Here is an 18,680-nt window from a genome sequence, read left to right as displayed (position 1 = left end):
AAGGATGCGAGATTGTACTATTGAAAATAAACGCTGCTTAATACCGAGTTCTTGAAGTATCGAGACATTTGTACGAAACTCGGTCCACGAAACCCCAAGCATTCTCCTCCAGCACCACATTTCTAGAGCGTCTATTTTCTGTCTTTCCACATCTCGCAAGGTCCACGTTTCGGCCGCGTACAGAAATATGGGGAATATAAGAGTCTTCACGAGCCTGATCTTCGTGGCTTTTGTTATGGTTCTGTTTCTCCATATCTTTTGCATATTGTCCATAGCCGTTCTTGTGATGCCCATACGTCGTTTGACTTCATCGATGCATCCGCCATTGTTTGAAATCTGAGCCCCAAGATAAATATACGATTGGACTACGTTGCATTTCGCGATTTGAGTCACTTGAGGCGAATTATTTCTGGCACGGTCAACAATCATTACCTTGGTTTTGCTGCGATTTATCTTAAGTCCAAACTCATGGCTCACTCGTTCCATCCTTGACAGAAGCTCTTCCAAGTGTTGCGAACTGGATGCAAACAGAGTGGTGTCATCCGCGTAACGCAAGTTCGCGATCCGGTATCCACCAATTGTTACACCGTCTGTCCAGTTTTCCATGGTGATGCGCATTATGAGTTCGGTGTACACGTTGAATAAGAGCGGCGATATTATGCACCCCTGGCGTACTCCGGCACTTGGATGGAAATCACCTGATAGGACATCATCTGTGCGAACCGAAGCTGTGCCCTCTTCATAAAGCTGTCTTAATAGGTGCACAAGATGTTTTGGTGTGCCCATATCTAGCAGGGTCTTCCACAATACCGGCCATCTCACCGAGTCGAAAGCTTTGGAGAAATCAACAAAGAAAATGAACATGGGCTTATTAAATTCTCTTGACTTCTCCATGATCTGCCGTAATATGAGTATTTGTTCCCGAGTGCCTTTTCCCTTTACAAAACCGGCCTGTTCTGGAGCGATCTCTTTATAAAGGTATGCTTTCAGGCGCTCGTTGAGAATATATAACAATATTTTGCTAGCGTGTGATATCAGAGCAATGAGGCGGTAATTGTTAAATTTCTTCGTTGAGCCTTTCTTGTGCAGGGGTGCAAATATGAAACATCTGGTCGCCACGTTCTCCTAAGGCTTTAATTGTCGCTATAGGAATTGCATCTCTACCAGTTGCTTTTTTACTTTTCAGATGTTTTATGGCAGCTCTTACTTCGGACAGAAGGATGTCTGGTTCCAAATTATCTGGCTCTGGTTCTGTGTCTATAGACTGCCGCGACTGCGGATCCAGGAACAATGACTGGCAATAGCTCCTCCACGTTTCCGAGATTTTGTCGAGTTCTGTTACCACTTCATTTCTGTCGTTCTCGATAGCCCAGGTTTTAGCAGGATAGAGATTTTGTAATAAGACGAATTTTGTGGTAAAGATCTCTAGATTCGTGCTTCATAGCATGTTTTTCAAGTTCTTCACAAATGCTATGAAGGTGGGAATTCTGGTCTCGGCTGCAGCAGGCTTGGATGTTAGCAGACAGTTGATTCAGCTCTCTTATGTCTGCTCCTGCGGCTTTCTTAAGGCGCCTCTCTTCTATAAGGGCAAGGGTACTCTCCGTCATCCAGTGTTGACGTTTGCGCGTTTCTGATCTCGGACTGGATTCCGTGACTGCATTTTGGATGAGTTGTTTAGCCTTATTCCATAACGTGTCTGGTGTAGCTTCGTTGTGGTTCATAACTGTCCAATCCTTCCAACTCCGCTCAATGGCTGTATTGAATTTCTCGATATCTGCTACTTCAATCCGTCTTGTCTTTTTGAAGGATCGAGCGGCTTTGAGCTTCAACCTCATCTTTGCGATAACGAGTTCGTGATCAGAACCACAATCAGCCCCAGGAAGTGTGTGGGCATTAAGAATAGAGGTGCGCCAACGTGATCTTATCAATATGTAATCGATATGGTTTTTGGTACCTCCTCCAGGTGATGTCCAGGTGAACAGTCTCCGGGGATGGTGTTGGAATAGACTGTTCGCCACCACCATATTGTTTTCGTCTACGAACTGCATAAATCTTTCACCTCTTTCGTTACGTACCCCAAGTCCGAAGTTTCCCACACATTTACTGTACTGGGCAGAGTTTGCGCCAATTTTTGAGTTGAAATCACCCATTATTATAAGTAACTCTCTATTGGGGATTTTAGCAATTGTTGCTTGTAAATCTTGGTAGAAACTCTCCAGTACGAGGGGTAGAGCTTCACTGGTGGGGGCATATGCCTGTATTAGATGGGCGTCGGTAGAGAAATGCCCGTTGCCTCTCCAATGTGTTTCTGTTAGACCGCAAATGGATAAACCACATCTGGTGGCTTCTCTCTCCACGATATTAAATTTACCGGGTTTAAGCAACCCACGAACATTCCACGTGCCTATCTTCTGGATTTTTCGCAACTCTATGGATTTATTAACTAATTTAGTCCGAAGCCCCCTTACGTTTTGATAGAATATATCAATGTGTTACTTCCACCCTTTTTTACTATTGGTTGATCTCCGAAACCACACCCAATCACAAAATTCTATATTTACTGGCCAATTTTCAGGTAGACATAGTATATTCACTTTCTGGTACACCAATAATAAAAGAAGCATAGTCCCTTTCCGTTTTATGATTAATCTTTTCTACGCTTACTAACTATAACTAACATATATACCATTATATTTAACATATATACCATTATATTATATAATATATATAACATATAAGCCATTGACCAGAAATTTGGCGCCAATTCACTAAAACAAATGACAAATGAATGCAATATATTAATTACATTAGGTTACCAAGAGTTCTAAAATTGAAATTCAGAAAAGTTTTTATTAGCAATGTTTCTAACTGGCCAGTTTTAAACATTTTCAGTGTTACCGACGTATTTATTCATTTTGTAATTCACAACATATATTTTTTGTGTTTTCAGGATTACTGGCTTGCCGAGCAGGTCCTCTGTTTGAAGGACCCGTATCATTAGTCGGATTACAACCTGGAGATGCTAGGGTTGTGGACGTCATTCATACAAATCCTATCTTTCTCGGAGATCCAGACAGGCTTGGAGACGTTGATATACGCTTTATTTGTGACATGTTACATGATAATTAATTTTAGATACCTCCAACTACGCCTTTATTATTAAAACTTATTTCTATTTAAATCTTATAATTCTGTATCAATTTCTCTGCCCATTAATATATTATACAAGACGTTAAGCAAATTATTTATTAGTGATTTTTAATATATTATTTTAGAAAGATGCAGCCACTTTCGCGCGCCACTTTATTTCGCTGAATCTATCAACTCTCCTAGAGGGTTTAAGGCTGTCCAGGCAAAAGCCTGTCTTGATAGAAGGTCCGGGCGCAAAAATCGCGATAGAAAGATTCTATACTGGGGAGAAAATATTGATACACAGTAAGATTTAATTAGTGTTGTATTCACGATGTGTGTGACATTTACTATTATGGATTTAACCGTTTTTGGTCTGTATTAACAATAAACTCGGAAATGATGTTAAGCATATTTCAGAGAATGGTTTAGTTCAACTTATAGCAAGTTTTCAGAACGGTCAATATGTTTAATGAAGTTTCATTAAAATTGTAGTATTTATCGTTTCATAAGTTTATGGGCAATTGAGCAATAATTTGAATAGTGAGCACATGTAAAAATATAAAACCAAAATCGTGTTAGTAACACCACTTATAACTCTAGATCGGCTGGACCAATGTTAGTTATATCTTTTTTGGTAGATTCTTCTCCGCTCCGAATAGCGTAATAAAATATCGGATAAGTTATCGAATAACAATAAATAAATTTTACAGAAGCAAGCAAACAGCATGTAGTGCCATCTGTTGACAAAACTACGCATATAAAAGAAACCTACCACGCGAGGATACTCAAAGCAAAATTCAAAGGTGAGGAAGTTCTCATTCCCAGGATTGCGATGATCCCAACCGATTTACCCTTTGAGTTCAAGTAAATTCAATTTCCGATCCGTCTTGCATTCGCCATGACGCTTAATAAGTCACAAGGACAATCCCTGAGTGTTTGTCTATACGTGGCGTGTTCGCGTATCGGCTAACCATCATATCCATCATATTTGTTCTTGTGCCGGATAACAAAATAAAAAAATGTTGTAAATCGATAGAGAGAAGAGACCCAACGTGTAAAACTGCCATTCTTTTTTCGCAATGGCAAGCAATAAAACATTTCTGTATTTGGAATGTTATTAATGAAATCATAAATTAAGTGTAACTAAAGTTTAGCGATATTATAAGACTGTTAGGCGGAACGGAGTTCGCCGGGGCAGCTATATAGGTATACTACATACAGCTGGTTATTATTTAATAGAACATCTGATCGTATACTTGTAACTATATTTACTTTAATGTTTGTATAAATGACCTCAAATGATATGCAATCATAATTTTCTAAAGATGAAAGCAAGTTATCAATCAAAATAAATACTAATCCATGGTCGGCGGTATCACTTACAATCAGGGGGCAAACCGGAACGGGCTCACCTGGGACCATGGATTAGTATTTTTTTTTGTATTTTACTACTGTCCTGCCTCTAGATGTAAAATAGGTTTAAGATAGGAAAGATATCCCAGTTTTGGTTTAAGGCAATTTCCCCATTAGCGAGACCAATATTGGGAAGATGTCATTCTTTCGAAAACTACTAAATAAAAATTAAAATATTTTTGGAATCGACTGCTTTAATACATTAACATAAGGCATTTATTCAGAAACGTAAATTTTCTTAACAATAAACAGCAAACTAAAAACAAAGTCGTCAAACAAGTTTTGTTATCAAAAAATAATTAAAATAAAACAACTTTTTAATTTATTTTTTGAATAATAATTGCAATAAACAAGTTTGTGATACATTTCAATTTTAATTAGTTTATGGTGGTATTCCGTTAAGTCCGCTTTCAAACGGTGGTGATCGATTTGTTCTTAAGTAGAAGATTCCTCGTGCTCTGGAAAAATGGAGACCTCATTTAAATAAATGTTTACTTCCGTATTTATGTTTTAACTGTTATTTAGGAATAAATGACAATCCGCTCGCACTTAGACTTAGTACATCTTATTATTTTTACTTAATGGACCAGTTCCAATTAAAATATTGAATTTGATATGTCCTAAATTAATACAAAACTTACGTTTCTTCTATCATAGTTGTAGTTTGGAGGAGAATACACAGTCAAAGCACAGAAGGAAAAAAACACAGTGTCTAACGTCATATTAAACGATGTATTCAGTAGGCCTAAAGGCGATGTAATCGGTATTGATATTAATGACTTTGCTAAAAGTTGTGGAAATTATTGATTTTGTGGTGGAAGGAGAGTTCGGCTTGACCTCGGACCTAAAAAGAGTGTCCTCGACTAGTCTAAACACTGACTGGCCGACGCGGCGCTTTATTCCAACAGACCTTTAACATTATAAATCGAGTTTTTGTCATTCATGGATCCCCACAATAACAATGCATATTGTTATATTATATCGGTCAATAAATTAGTTGCCACATAAACTATTTATTAATTAAACTAGCAATGCAAACTAGAAAGTGTATTTTTCATTTTATATGTTAAACTATATCTTAGAATACTTACAGTTAAATATTGCAAACAGACGACAAATCATGTTGGCAGAAGTATCAAAATTATAACAGAATCGTAAATGTCGCTTTGTGTCCCAAAATTATCTAGCTTATCAAAAATAATTAAAGAAACGAGTTTTATTCGTATTACATACACATAATAATAACAATTGGATGGCATACAGATATATATCTTAAAAATGATTAACTATACATATATATTATATTACAAAAGAATAATGAATTACACGTTTAATTAAACGAAAGCTACAGTAATTAAAACGTATTTCAATTATTTGTGGCTAAAATGTATCTATTAGGTTTGTTATTGTTAAATGTTTGTATTCTTAATAAATCTAGTCTGAAGAGTGAAATCTTTTTCTCGTTGAAGTTAACCATTTTAGGAGATTTACTAACTTTGCATGTGTCTTCGTTGGCACTACTACAGTGATGAAATTTTACACATTTTTTACATACATCTAAGTTATGAAACGAATAATTTAAGGCAGACTAGCAAGAAGTATATGCGTATATTGCCATGCCAAGTATTTTGTTTCATAAGGAGTTCTACTATCACATATACTAGTTACTAATTAAATATTGATATTTCATAACGCCCTTTATCTATTCTTGGTAATATTTTGCATACATATTTTACATTTATGAGAATATTTTGTACGTGCGGAAAAATATAGATATCTTTAAAAATAATGGTAGCTTTCATAATCATAGTACTCGTAATAAAGACAAAATTAGCGCACCAACCACAAGGCTGCATAGAGAGAGTAATTCTATCTATGTTGTATACGTTTTTTCAACACAATCCCTAGTGAGATACAAAGGTTGTCAATAAATAAATTTAAATCGAATAATACGAATAAAACTCGTTTCTTTAATTATTTTTGATAAGCTAGATAATTTTGGGACACAAAGCGACATTTACGATTCTGTTATAATTTTGATACTTCTGCCAACATGATTTGTCGTCTGTTTGCAATATTTAACTGTAAGTATTCTAAGATATAGTTTAACATATAAAATGAAAAATACACTTTCTAGTTTGCATTGCTAGTTTAATTAATAAATAGTTTATGTGGCAACTAATTTATTGACCGATATAATATAACAATATGCATTGTTATTGTGGGGATCCATGAATGACAAAAACTCGATTTATAATGTTAAAGGGCTGTTCGAATAAAGCGCCGCGTCGGCCAGTCAGTGTTTAGACTAGTCGAGGACACTCTTTTTAGGTCCGAGGTCAAGCCGAACTCCCCTTCCACCACAAAATCAATAATTTCCACAACTTTCAGCAAAGACATTAATATCAATACCGATTACATCGCCTTTAGGCCTACTGAATACATCGTTTAATATGACGTTAGACACTGTGTTTTTTTCCTTCTGTGTATTCTTCTCCAAACTATAACTATGATAGTAGAAACGTAAGTTTTGTATTAATTTAAGACATATAAAATTCAATATTTTAATTGGTACTGGTTCATTAAGTAAAAATAATAAGATGTACTATGCCTAATATAGTAAAAACATAATTATTTTTTATATTTCGGATATTGAAGAGTTTTATTTTGTGTGGTTATATAGAAATTATTAAGAAATCGAAGATAATAAGAAACAAGAGGACAGTCCCTTCTACCCACTTCAAATATGTCGAGTTTATAATTCAATTAATTAACGAGGTATGTAGATTGTATATCGAAACCAATAAGATTGATTTCGTTTATTTTAACACTCTTACGATAATTCTGTGTATTAAAAAAAAATAACACACCGAAAACTTCTTTAAGAATCTGTATTATAGGTAAAACTACAAAGATAGCCGCCGCCTGATTAAGAAGAAGATACGAGAAATGACAATGCTATATCACTACAATTTATTATGATTAAACTTTTCCTTATTATGTTCATGACTATAATTATTCTTCTCTGCTTTTTTTTAAATAAACATATGTATTTTAAAATTCATAAAATTCAAATAAATTATCTTTTAAAAAATAGTCTAATAACAGTATTTATTAATATAATATATAAGTTAGGATGCCGCCACCATGATAGAAAAATATGTCTTCAGGCAATGTTCAATTGGGTATTAACATATATACAAATCCAACTAGCCATAAATACTGTTTCATAAAACTTATTTTTTTCAACTTTTTAATTATTCTGATTTTGGAATACATGTATAATTCTTTAAACTTCTTTCGATTTTGCGACATTTCACATATTGTTGCATGTTCATTATCAAATTACAATATGAAATGGGGTGTTAAGGGTGATCGCCTTGCACAAAGTGAGTATAGAGTCGTCGGTTATATTCCAGACACTTCAAAAGCTTGGTATCGACCACATGTTCGTATATCGTACTATCAACAGATACAACAACACTTCGTTTGTCGAAGAGCAGAAAAGATCGGAGTGGCCGCGTGCTGTTAGTATTACAAAGGCTGTTAATGAAAAAAAGCTAAAACTGGATGCTTATTGTTGATATACAGGAAGTTAAATATCAACAATATAAATTAATCTTTATAATTAAAGAGAGTGGTTCGATCAAACGCCTTCTGTCGCGATACGCACGTGAAAAGCACAAAAATATCTTCTTTACCGATGAACAACTTGTCACGATTGAAGAATACTACAATAAGAAAAATGATACCGATACTTGTCTGCTCACATTTCTAAAGAAGCTCAAGTGGCTGGAAATGTACAACGTGGTCATCATCCTGCGTCATGGTTTTGTGGGGCGTGTCTTAACTAGGAGTCACAAAACTAGGAAAGGAGTGAAAACTTCAGCCAAAGTGTATCAAGATGCAGTCTAGAATCATGCGAAACCTCTCAGCAATACACTTTTAAAAATATACCTTTCTAGGAGGATTTTGCATCTGGTCACAAGGCACGTACTACCCAAGCCTGGCTTGAAACCAAGGTTCCGGACTTTATAAGAGCTGAAGACTGGCCCTCATTTAGCCCAGACCTCAACCCTTTAGACTTGAAATTATAATACTGACCGTATTAGAAGACATGACCTGCTCTAAACGACATTGAGGCTCTTAAATAATCTTTGGAGCAAGCAGTGGCGAAATTTCCCTTGGAAACAGTGCGCAAATCCATAGATTTGTGGCCAAACAGATTAAAGGCCTGTATAAAAGCCAAAGGTGTACATTTCGAAGAAAATATTGTTTTAGTTTTTGCTGAGACTTTGATAAATATGTAGGTTATAAATTTAAACAATATTACGTTACTTCGTTAAAAAAAATCATTTTCATTAATGAAATTACTGGACTAGGATATATAGCCTAAATTCTTTTAACATTGGTAATAAAAAATATTTGTAAATAATAATATAAAATCGCATTTCAGTCACTTGCACCCATTTACAGTCAGCCATATATTTTGCCGAATTCGTGAACTATATACTTCATCGTTACCAGCTGTGTCGGCAGAGAGTTTTCATAATTGGAGCAACCTACCTACCTACCTTGGATACCTTACAATAGCCACTTAGTTAAACATTTTTTTTGCTAATGCTAAAAACTTAATTCTATAGAAAACTGAGAAAATACATAAAAACGATATTTACAGACCTTATACTTAATGAGTTAATAAGTTGTATTAGAAGGTTCAAATTAGCAATAACTACTAATTATTATTTACAAATTCTAAATTTTCTGACGTACTCGGTACACAAACTCATACAGATCCTGTCTTAATTTATCAAACTCATTTAATTAATTACGACTTTATAAAATAATTAAACGGGAACTTTGTACCAACTACATAAAGCAATTGATCTATGCAAGAATCTTAGTAAGTAAATATTTGTGATAGAATATAAACGCGAATTTATCAGATAAATAACCAAATATACGTTGTGAATTATTTTTACAAGAAGAATCTTATCAGCCCAGCTGTGACTTAACAGTTCTGACACTGCAAGATTTTATAGAATATTTTATTATAATTTTTCATACTCATATTTATTTTTCAGAGCAAAAGGGGACTTTTAAAATAGCAAATCATCAAACAACACTAATTTTAAAACAAATATCGCAAATTAATTAGAAGTAGCCTGGCTAGTATTAGTCCCAGTCCAAGTCTGATTTAGTTTCAACATATGTTTAAATTATAATTATTTCCTGTATATAAACATAGCCATATGAAAACATCAGCCATGCTTGGAAATCCAAGCCTTAAAATATTGAGACTTTAATATTAAAATACATTATGTAAATATTAGTCTTATATTAGCTCAATAAGCTTTAGTAGTTTTTTAATTAGTAGTAGTTGTTGGCGGCGCGGTTTCTTACATATATCTTTATACCTATTTAATTACCTACTTAAATAAGTATATAATAGTGGGACTGTATTCATTTAAATTATGATTGCTCAATATTTGGAATAATTGGCAAAGAAAGAAAGAAAGGATTCGGCACAGTACCTTCAACCTCGTGGCTTCCTCTCGTGGCTGGATTCCTTCTTCTTTAAACTAATTACTTTAACACTTCACAGAAGTAGAACAGCACTGTATATAATTGTTAATAACAAACAGCAAATTTAAAAGATAAAAGTTTTAAAGAAAGTGGTGCGAGCGTATGAATCAAAAATAAACCGCGGGTCGTCAAAATTACAACTACCGGCTGCTTAATCCTTTTTTCTTAAATGTAGACGCATCATAGCGCGCACCACCTAAAGCCCGTTCCGGAACTAGCGCGTCCATAGGATGGGACATATTAAAGGTGTTATGAGATATGCGTCTAGGAAAATTAGGATGGATATATTGAGCAACCATTAATATAAATGCGAATTCGGCGCAACCATTTGTAAGAAATAATGTAACTGTTTTTGTAAAAAACTAATGAAATATTTACCTACAGTATTTATATACCTAATAATAATTTCAATTAAAATATAATTTTAAAAGATATTTCTATATTTTTATTAATACGGTCCATGTATGTGAGCTGCAATATTTCAACTTACCAGTAGATCATATAAATACGCACGCATAAAAACGAAATCAAGTTTGACAGTATTTATTTGAATAATTTTAACGTAACTACTTTAACTAACCAAGAGCTTTTATTTGGCAATTTTTTTAATGAAAATGAATATTAAACTACTGCCCTCGAATGATATAATACGAGTAGAGAGATGCCAAAGGACTAATGTTCTCTTTAATTATATCAGATTTATTTACATCTATTTAAATACAATAACTAAATTAAATTACACGAATCGAACTTTTTTTTTATTCAAGTAAGTGTACAGACCAGTTTTAACGTTTTTCGATAATATTACAACAAACATTTTTAGTGTGTCATTTCGCGGTCAATTGGAAGCAAAGTCTAAGTTAGCCCCTAAGAAGCTTGGTGTGCTCACCAAGGCGAGACAGTACTTCACCCCGGGCCATCGCTTGCAACTCTACAAAGCGCATATTCAGCCCCACATGAAGTATCGTTCTCACCTCTGGGCGGGAGCTCCCCAGTGTCAGCTCCTTCCGCTTGACCGTATCCGAATCGTTGACGACCAGTCAATTTCCGAGCGGTTTGATCCCTTGGCGTTGCTTAGAGATGTGGGATCTCTCTGCATAGTTGCAGATAGTACCAATTCTTAAAAGCCCGGCAGTGTGCGAGCCTTCTGGCAGTGCGAGTGCCCTTGGGCGGCGGTATCTCTTAACGTCACGCGAGCCTCCTGCCCGTTTACCTCTTGTAACATAAAAAAGGAGTTTCTGATAGATAAAAAAGTTACTAATAACAATTTCCACTGGCTATCGAACCCGTTTTAATCAACGTATCGTCATCTTTGAAACAAAATACCCCTTTAGGTGTTATTGAAAAATCATACTGTAATTATAAGTTTATAGTAATAAAAATAGCTTTAATCCGGTTAAAAAAAAAATTTCTTTCAATGTGTAAAAGCTATGTTAACCAAAGACAATACTACATACTGTACAATCTGTGTAATGTAATTAAACAAATTCATTTCGTTTTATGAGGATAATTATCTTTTCTATCGTTTAAAGAGCGCAATAGACTAGATTTTATGATTTAAAAAAATTATATTAGAGTTGTAGTTAAATAATAGCAATAATGTTAGATCAGATTTTATTCATATCTTTCTGTAATATATATGCTATATATATATACATGAAGACGGTATATATCTTTATATCCGTGATTAAAAGAAGATGTCTTTTTGATTGTATACACAATGGGTATTCGTTTTTCAGCTCTCTATTATGCCGAAGCTGCGAGCCTATGGCTTTTTGAAAGGTATTTTAATTGTATTTACATTTCTACTAACCCTATAAGTGGTAAAAAAATTGTAATTACAAAAGAGCACAGGACTTTCTTTCAATATAATCATCTTAATGACATGGAATGGCATAACGTACTAATTGCTGTTATATCCTTTGAGGAGTTTGATTTTTTAACTTCTACTGTCAGTTTTATGGAGATATACCTTCTTCAGCCCTACAAACATAAAAATGGCGCCGCTTACTGCCCCTGAAAGTCTACTAGATCCACCGTTCAATGTTAATCTAACAACCGTCATTTACGCCTTTGGTTACAATGGATCCATCAATGATAATACTACCCTACCTGTCATAAATGCTTATCTGGAATATAAACAAAGATCCGATATAAACGTAGTGTTGATGAATTGGGAAAGAGAGGCAAGAATTGTGCTCCCTCTAAACCTTATTGGCGCAGCTGTACAGTATCCAACAACGGCAATTGTTAATACTAGGACGGTAAGTTAAAGGGAAATATTTGCAAACACCGAATTGTTTAACTTACTAACAACTACTTTTTCTTCTAATTAACACAATATCACACAATACACAAGCCAAATAAAAATACGCTACATAAGACTTATGTCGGAAATATGTCGCATGCTAATACTTGCTTTTAAGTAAATATTTTTTATAGGTTGGAAATGAGTTAGGAGCCGCCCTTTTAAGATTATCAGAGCTCGGGCTTGATTTGGACAAATTGCATTTAAGTGGACATTCTCTGGGCGCTCATCTTATAGGTTATGCTGGTAAAGTGACGAGAAGTAGTGGAAAAATCATATCCAGGTAAAAACACACATACAGAGCATTCATCTTGTAATTAATTAGCGTATGTCGTTGGAACTTATAACTTGTGTAAAGACATTTGAGATTCAATTCGCCGAATTCGCATTTATTTTAATGGTTGCTCAATATATCCTAATCCTAATTTTTCTAGACGCATATCTCATCATACCTATAATAATTCCCATCCTATGGAGGCACTAGTTCCGGAACGGGTCGTAGGTGGCGCGCGCGATGATGCGTCTACATTTAAGAAAAAAGGATTGAGCAGCCGGTAGTTGTAATTTTGACGACCCGCGGTTTATTTTCGATTCATACGCTCGCACCACTTTCTTTAAAACTTTTATCTTTTAAATTTGCTGTTTGTTATTAACAATTATATACAGTGCTGTTCTACATCTGTGAAGTTTAAAGAAGAAGGAATCCAGCCACGAGAGGAAGTTACGAGGTTGAAGGTACTGTGCCGATGCCTTTCTTTGTGAATTATTCCAAATATTGAGCAATCATAAATCAAATAAATACAGTCCACTATTATATATTTGTATAGGTTAAATTATAATTTAAATAGGTATAAAGATATATTTAAAGGCGCCGCCAAAGATAAAAGTCAAACCAACGATAATAACCTAACTAACTAAAGTATTCTTTCGTATGAATGGGTTAGTATATATATGACGTTTACAAACGATCACTAAATGATTTTATTGAAATTATAATTATTCAATTTGTAATTAACATCGTATATTTTTTTCGTGTTTTAAGGATTACTGGCTTGGACCCAGCAGGACCTCTATTTGATGGACCCGTATCATTAGTCGGATTACAACCTGGCGATGCTAGGTTTGTGGACGTCATTCATACAAATCCTATCTTTCTCGGAGATCCAGACAGGCTTGGAGACGTTGATATACGCTTTAATTGTGACATGTTACATCAGCCTGGATGCCCAAGAAATTATATAGGTAAAAATAAATTTTAGAAACCACCAACTAAGCCTTTATTATAAGAACTTATTTCTATTTAAATCTTCTAATTCTGTATCAATGTATCTGCCCATCAATATATTATATATGACGGAATAGCTGGCTCCGTATTGTTTTTAAAAACATTTACTTGATTGGTATTTGTATATTCCATAGCGAAGATAATTCAAAATAATAAACTCCAATAACACAACACTTCATTACAGTAATTTACAGAGATGTCAACAGTACGAGCACTGGCAAACAAATCCCCTTTTCATTTTTTTTTGTTATGAAATCTCGCTGTTGGCCTTAAGGGCCTTAGCAGCTCAGCTCGGGCTGTTTTGGCGAGCGTAGCTCGGCCTGAAATGGCGTTTTGTCGCGGGGTGGTCAATCGCCATAAGGGCATGACGGAAGCTCACTGGAGTGAGCGAAGTACGAAGTAAAGGTCCCGCCTTCCCCGGTTGTACAGCTTACTAGCTAGTGGACTGTGAAATGTGTGTTTAATATTTATGTGTATTGAATGTCAGGAGTATCTGTATTGTATATGTAATGTATGTATGATCAAGCTGCACTAAATAACTAAATATATGAGAGGGTGAGATGTAAGAACCTAACAACCCTACGGTTCCCTAAGCCCTATAGATGTACCCTAACACTTAAATAGTGAATATATAAATAAGTACAGGATGTCTGCACCAAGAGACCTAAGGTAACAGACGGAGCCCTACGGGTAGGATCAAAGGTTCGAGGTGGTGGGATTATCTCAAAGCTATCGGGCAGGCTCATCACGATAATTAAGGGCTTGAAGTAGTCTTCGCCACTTTGACAGGAAGCGAGAAATGAATACGAATATGAGCAATATTCAAATCTGATTTATTGTTCAAAGACAATATCTTAAATACTACTTACACCTATTCACACATGATATTATTTAAGTGAGCTGTTGGTGTATTGCGCACCTTCAGCTATTAACATTTTGGAACACACGTGAGCCATGTCAGCAGTTGGTCAATGTTCAAATGAAATCTGAACACCGGTGAAGGCGGTTTTTTACCCTAATCTGTTTTTGGCTATTTTTATTATTAGGCCGCGCGGGCGGTTTTTAATTTATTGTTAGCTACGGTAATTGGATCATCCGGATCGGTTAATGTATGTTGAGGCCTCCTACGAGCCTTTTTTGTCGGGAAGGGGTAGTAATTGATGCTTTTATGCACCAGCGGATTGGGATGGTGTTTAGCCTTGTCGAAGGGGCGTGTGGACGCAAACTTCATCCAAGCTCCCTACCATAGGAGCTCCAGGTGGAGATCCACGTTTCTTACGTAGACAGGCGCACCGCGATTCTCATGAATCTCGACTGAAGCACCTGTAGCCGGTGGATATAGAAGGGGGCACAATGCGCAAAGACTACGCTAGCGTATGTCATACACGGTCCGATGCAGGCCTTGTACAAGGTCACCTTGTGTCTGAGGTTCCCCCTTTTCATTTCGATGCCCACCCGTTTAATAGGCGATGTGGTGGGACGGGCGCCGCGCGTCAATTGTTTACATCGTTCGGAACACGTGCACGATGACTCATACTTATTTTGCTAGTGTTGCATTTTGATTTGCGCCTATATATAAAAGACGTTAAGCAAGTTATTAGTTATTTTTAATATAATATTTCAGAAAGATGCAGCCACTTCCGCGCGCTGCTTTATTTCGCTGAATCTATCAACTCTCCTAGAGGGTTTGCGGCTGTCCAGGCAAGAGCCTGTCTTGATTGGAGGTCCGGGCGCAATAATCGAGATGGAAGGATTCTATACTGGGCAGAAAATATTGATACTCAGTAAGATTTACCAAGTGTTGTATTCACGATGTGTGTGACATTTACTATTATGGATTTAAACGATGTTAAGCAAATGTCAGAGAACGATTTAGTTCAACTTAAAGCAAGTATCCAGAACGGTAAATAAGTTCATTAAGATACTAGTATTTTTGAATACGTTTTTATAAGTGTAGTGCCCCTACACTGAACAATAGTTGAACAATTATAACAATAGTGAGGCCATTTTATATGTAATAGACATAATTACATTCAATTATATTAATTTAATGTTTTTATAAATGACCTCAAATGATATGCAATCATAATTTAATAAAGGTCAAAGCAAGTTTGATTGTTCGCAAGGGAGACACGCCTAATACTGCGTCTATTCTGGCTTATTTAAAATATGAGCGAACAATGCATTTTCTCACGTAAAAGTAATATTTGTGTGGGCTTATTGTTATTTATTTTGGAAGTTACAGTAAAATATTATTAAGATGATATTAATGTTATTTTATTACAAATATATTTAATATAAGTCTCCATTTTTCCAGGGCAAGAGGAACTTACTATTTAAGGACAAATAGATCACCGCCGTTTGAAAGAGGACTTAACGGAATACGACCATAAACTAATTAATATTTAATTGTATCAGAAACTTGTTTATTGCAATTATTTATATTATATTTTAATAATTTTTTGATACCATAGTTTACATAGCTTACCCAATATTGAACTTGCAAATGTGGAAATTGCTTTAACGAAAACCGGGATATCGATCCAATCTTACACCTACTCGTATTTTACAACTAGAGACAGGACAGTAGTATTATCCAAAAAAATATTATCAAGAAAAGATAAAGGGCGTTATGAAATCTCAATATTTAATTAGTAACTTATATATGTGATAGTAGAACTCCTTATGAAACAAAATACTATGACATGGCAATATTCGCCGATTCCTTTTTAGTCTGCCTTAAATTATTCATTTCATAACTTAGATGTATGTAAAAAATATGTATAATCTCATCACTGTAGTGCCAACGAAGAGTCATGCAAAGTTAGTAAATCTGCTAAAATTGTTAACTTCAACGAGACAAAGATTTCACCACTCTTCAGACTAGATTTATTAACAATAACAAACCTACTAGATACATTTTAGCAACAAATAATTGAAATACGTTTTAATTACTGTACATTTTCTTTTTTATTATAATTCTAGCGGACGCGACACAGGATAGCGTGTCCTGTCTTAACTATGAACGTTTATTTCGAATTGGAAGAAATAACCTAAAAAAAAATTCAGAAACAAAGTGCAATGCTTAATGTATTGTAATGCTTTGTGCTTAGTGATACAACATTCTTTATTGGTTTTTCTGGCGCTTATATAAATAGTTTTGTTGGTATCCGACACGGGAATACGCGGTATACATGTAACTGACCATATGAAAAACATGGATTTTCAAGATTAATGCCACAAACAACTGCGACTGTAATTACACTATACAATAATTATTTTATCAATATAATAACTCCGACCGAAGTTTTTATTTTAAATAATATTCATTTTTCTTACAACTTCTTTGACGATATTTGCAGCACGCATTCTATCAATATTATGTTAAACGCCATAAGGTTACATCAAAAAAGTTTGAATTGTAAAAGCGTAAGTAAGCGTAAATATCTGTATGCCATCCCATCATAATTACGTGTATGTAACACGAATAATACTCGTTTCATTAATTATTTTTGATAAGGTAGCTAAAAATGGCAGACAAATCGACATTTATGATTCTGTCATAATTTTGATACTTCTGCCAACATGAATTTTCGTCTGTTTGTAAATTTTGTATTTATTTCTGCGCCTTGGAGTCCTCTATTATCGCGTCCAAGAAGGAACAAACTATAGAAATCTTAGTAATGATAATTTTTAAGATTTAAAAGAATTAACCAATTAATTTATAATAATTGTACACTCGCTATTTTGGTTAACGAAATTATTTAACGAGTGTAATATATTTCAATGTTATATTCGAACTTTTGTGTTATGAAATGACTTTATTATAATGTAACGTAATATCAATGTATGGTATATATATGGTACCTGAATGGTACACCAGACTACCCGAAAGTGTTTCCCGAAACTATTACAAGGTACAATAAATTAGAAATAATAGCGGACTTACAGTTGTGCTACTATCTACTGAAAGTCTTGCGGGGATTGGTGAGCAATCCGAATATTCTTCAGGTGTCTTTACGTCTAGGGGATATGTGTACGGCGAAAGCCAAGGTTGTTTGCGATACTCAGGGGCTAGAACCAATCTGTTGCACTAGAGGCCTATCATGAGCTGTTACGCGAGCCTATTGACAATTTACAACTGAGATGTATCGCTTACCGTACCGTGACGTAGCGAGTGAAACTATGACGGAAGAAACGATTCCAAAAAAGTAAGGTTTTGTTCAAATGTGTATCCAAATGTCCAAAGAACAGTTTAGAACATATAAAATTCAATATTTTAATTAGAACTAGCACATTAAGTAAAAATAATAAGATGTATTATACCTAATATAGTATTATATATATATTTCGGATATCGAAGAGTTTTATGTTGTTTGATTATATAGAAATTATTAAGAAATCGACGGTGATAAGAAACAAGACAACCATCCCCTTCTACCGACTTCGAAGATGTCGAGTTTATATTTTGCTATAGATCAACGACTATGATTCGATGAATATTTTAGTATACCTACACAATTGTACAACATATATTTAATAATATTCAATTAATTAACTAGGTACGTAGATTGTATATCGAAACCATTAATATAATATTCCTTAAGATATCATATTATTAGATATCAGAAGCGGATTTAATTTAAAACCCAAAGAACACAAATTAAATTTACACAAAAAAAACAACAATCAAAAAATTAAAACACGTAGGTACTTTAAAAATTTACTGAGGGTAACGGGTAGTAACATATCCGTTACGCACGAAGTCTTGAAACAAAAGTGAGTCAACGCTTTCTTTATGAATGGAATCTCGCTGTTGGCCTTAGGGGCCTTTACAGCTCAGCTCGGGCGGCTTCGGGGAGCGTAGCTCGGCCTGAAGTAGCGTTTTATCCCGCGGCTAGCGCAAGGGCGTCTCCTGTGAGACTCGAACCTTGGCTTGGGCCGTCGAGGAGTGGT

Source organism: Pieris brassicae, chromosome 2, assembly GCF_905147105.1.
Source record: "Pieris brassicae chromosome 2, ilPieBrab1.1, whole genome shotgun sequence".
In the NCBI taxonomy this organism is placed as follows: Eukaryota; Metazoa; Arthropoda; class Insecta; order Lepidoptera; family Pieridae; genus Pieris; species Pieris brassicae.
The sequence above is the reverse complement of the archived record's forward strand: the minus strand, read 5'-3'. Positions refer to the sequence as shown.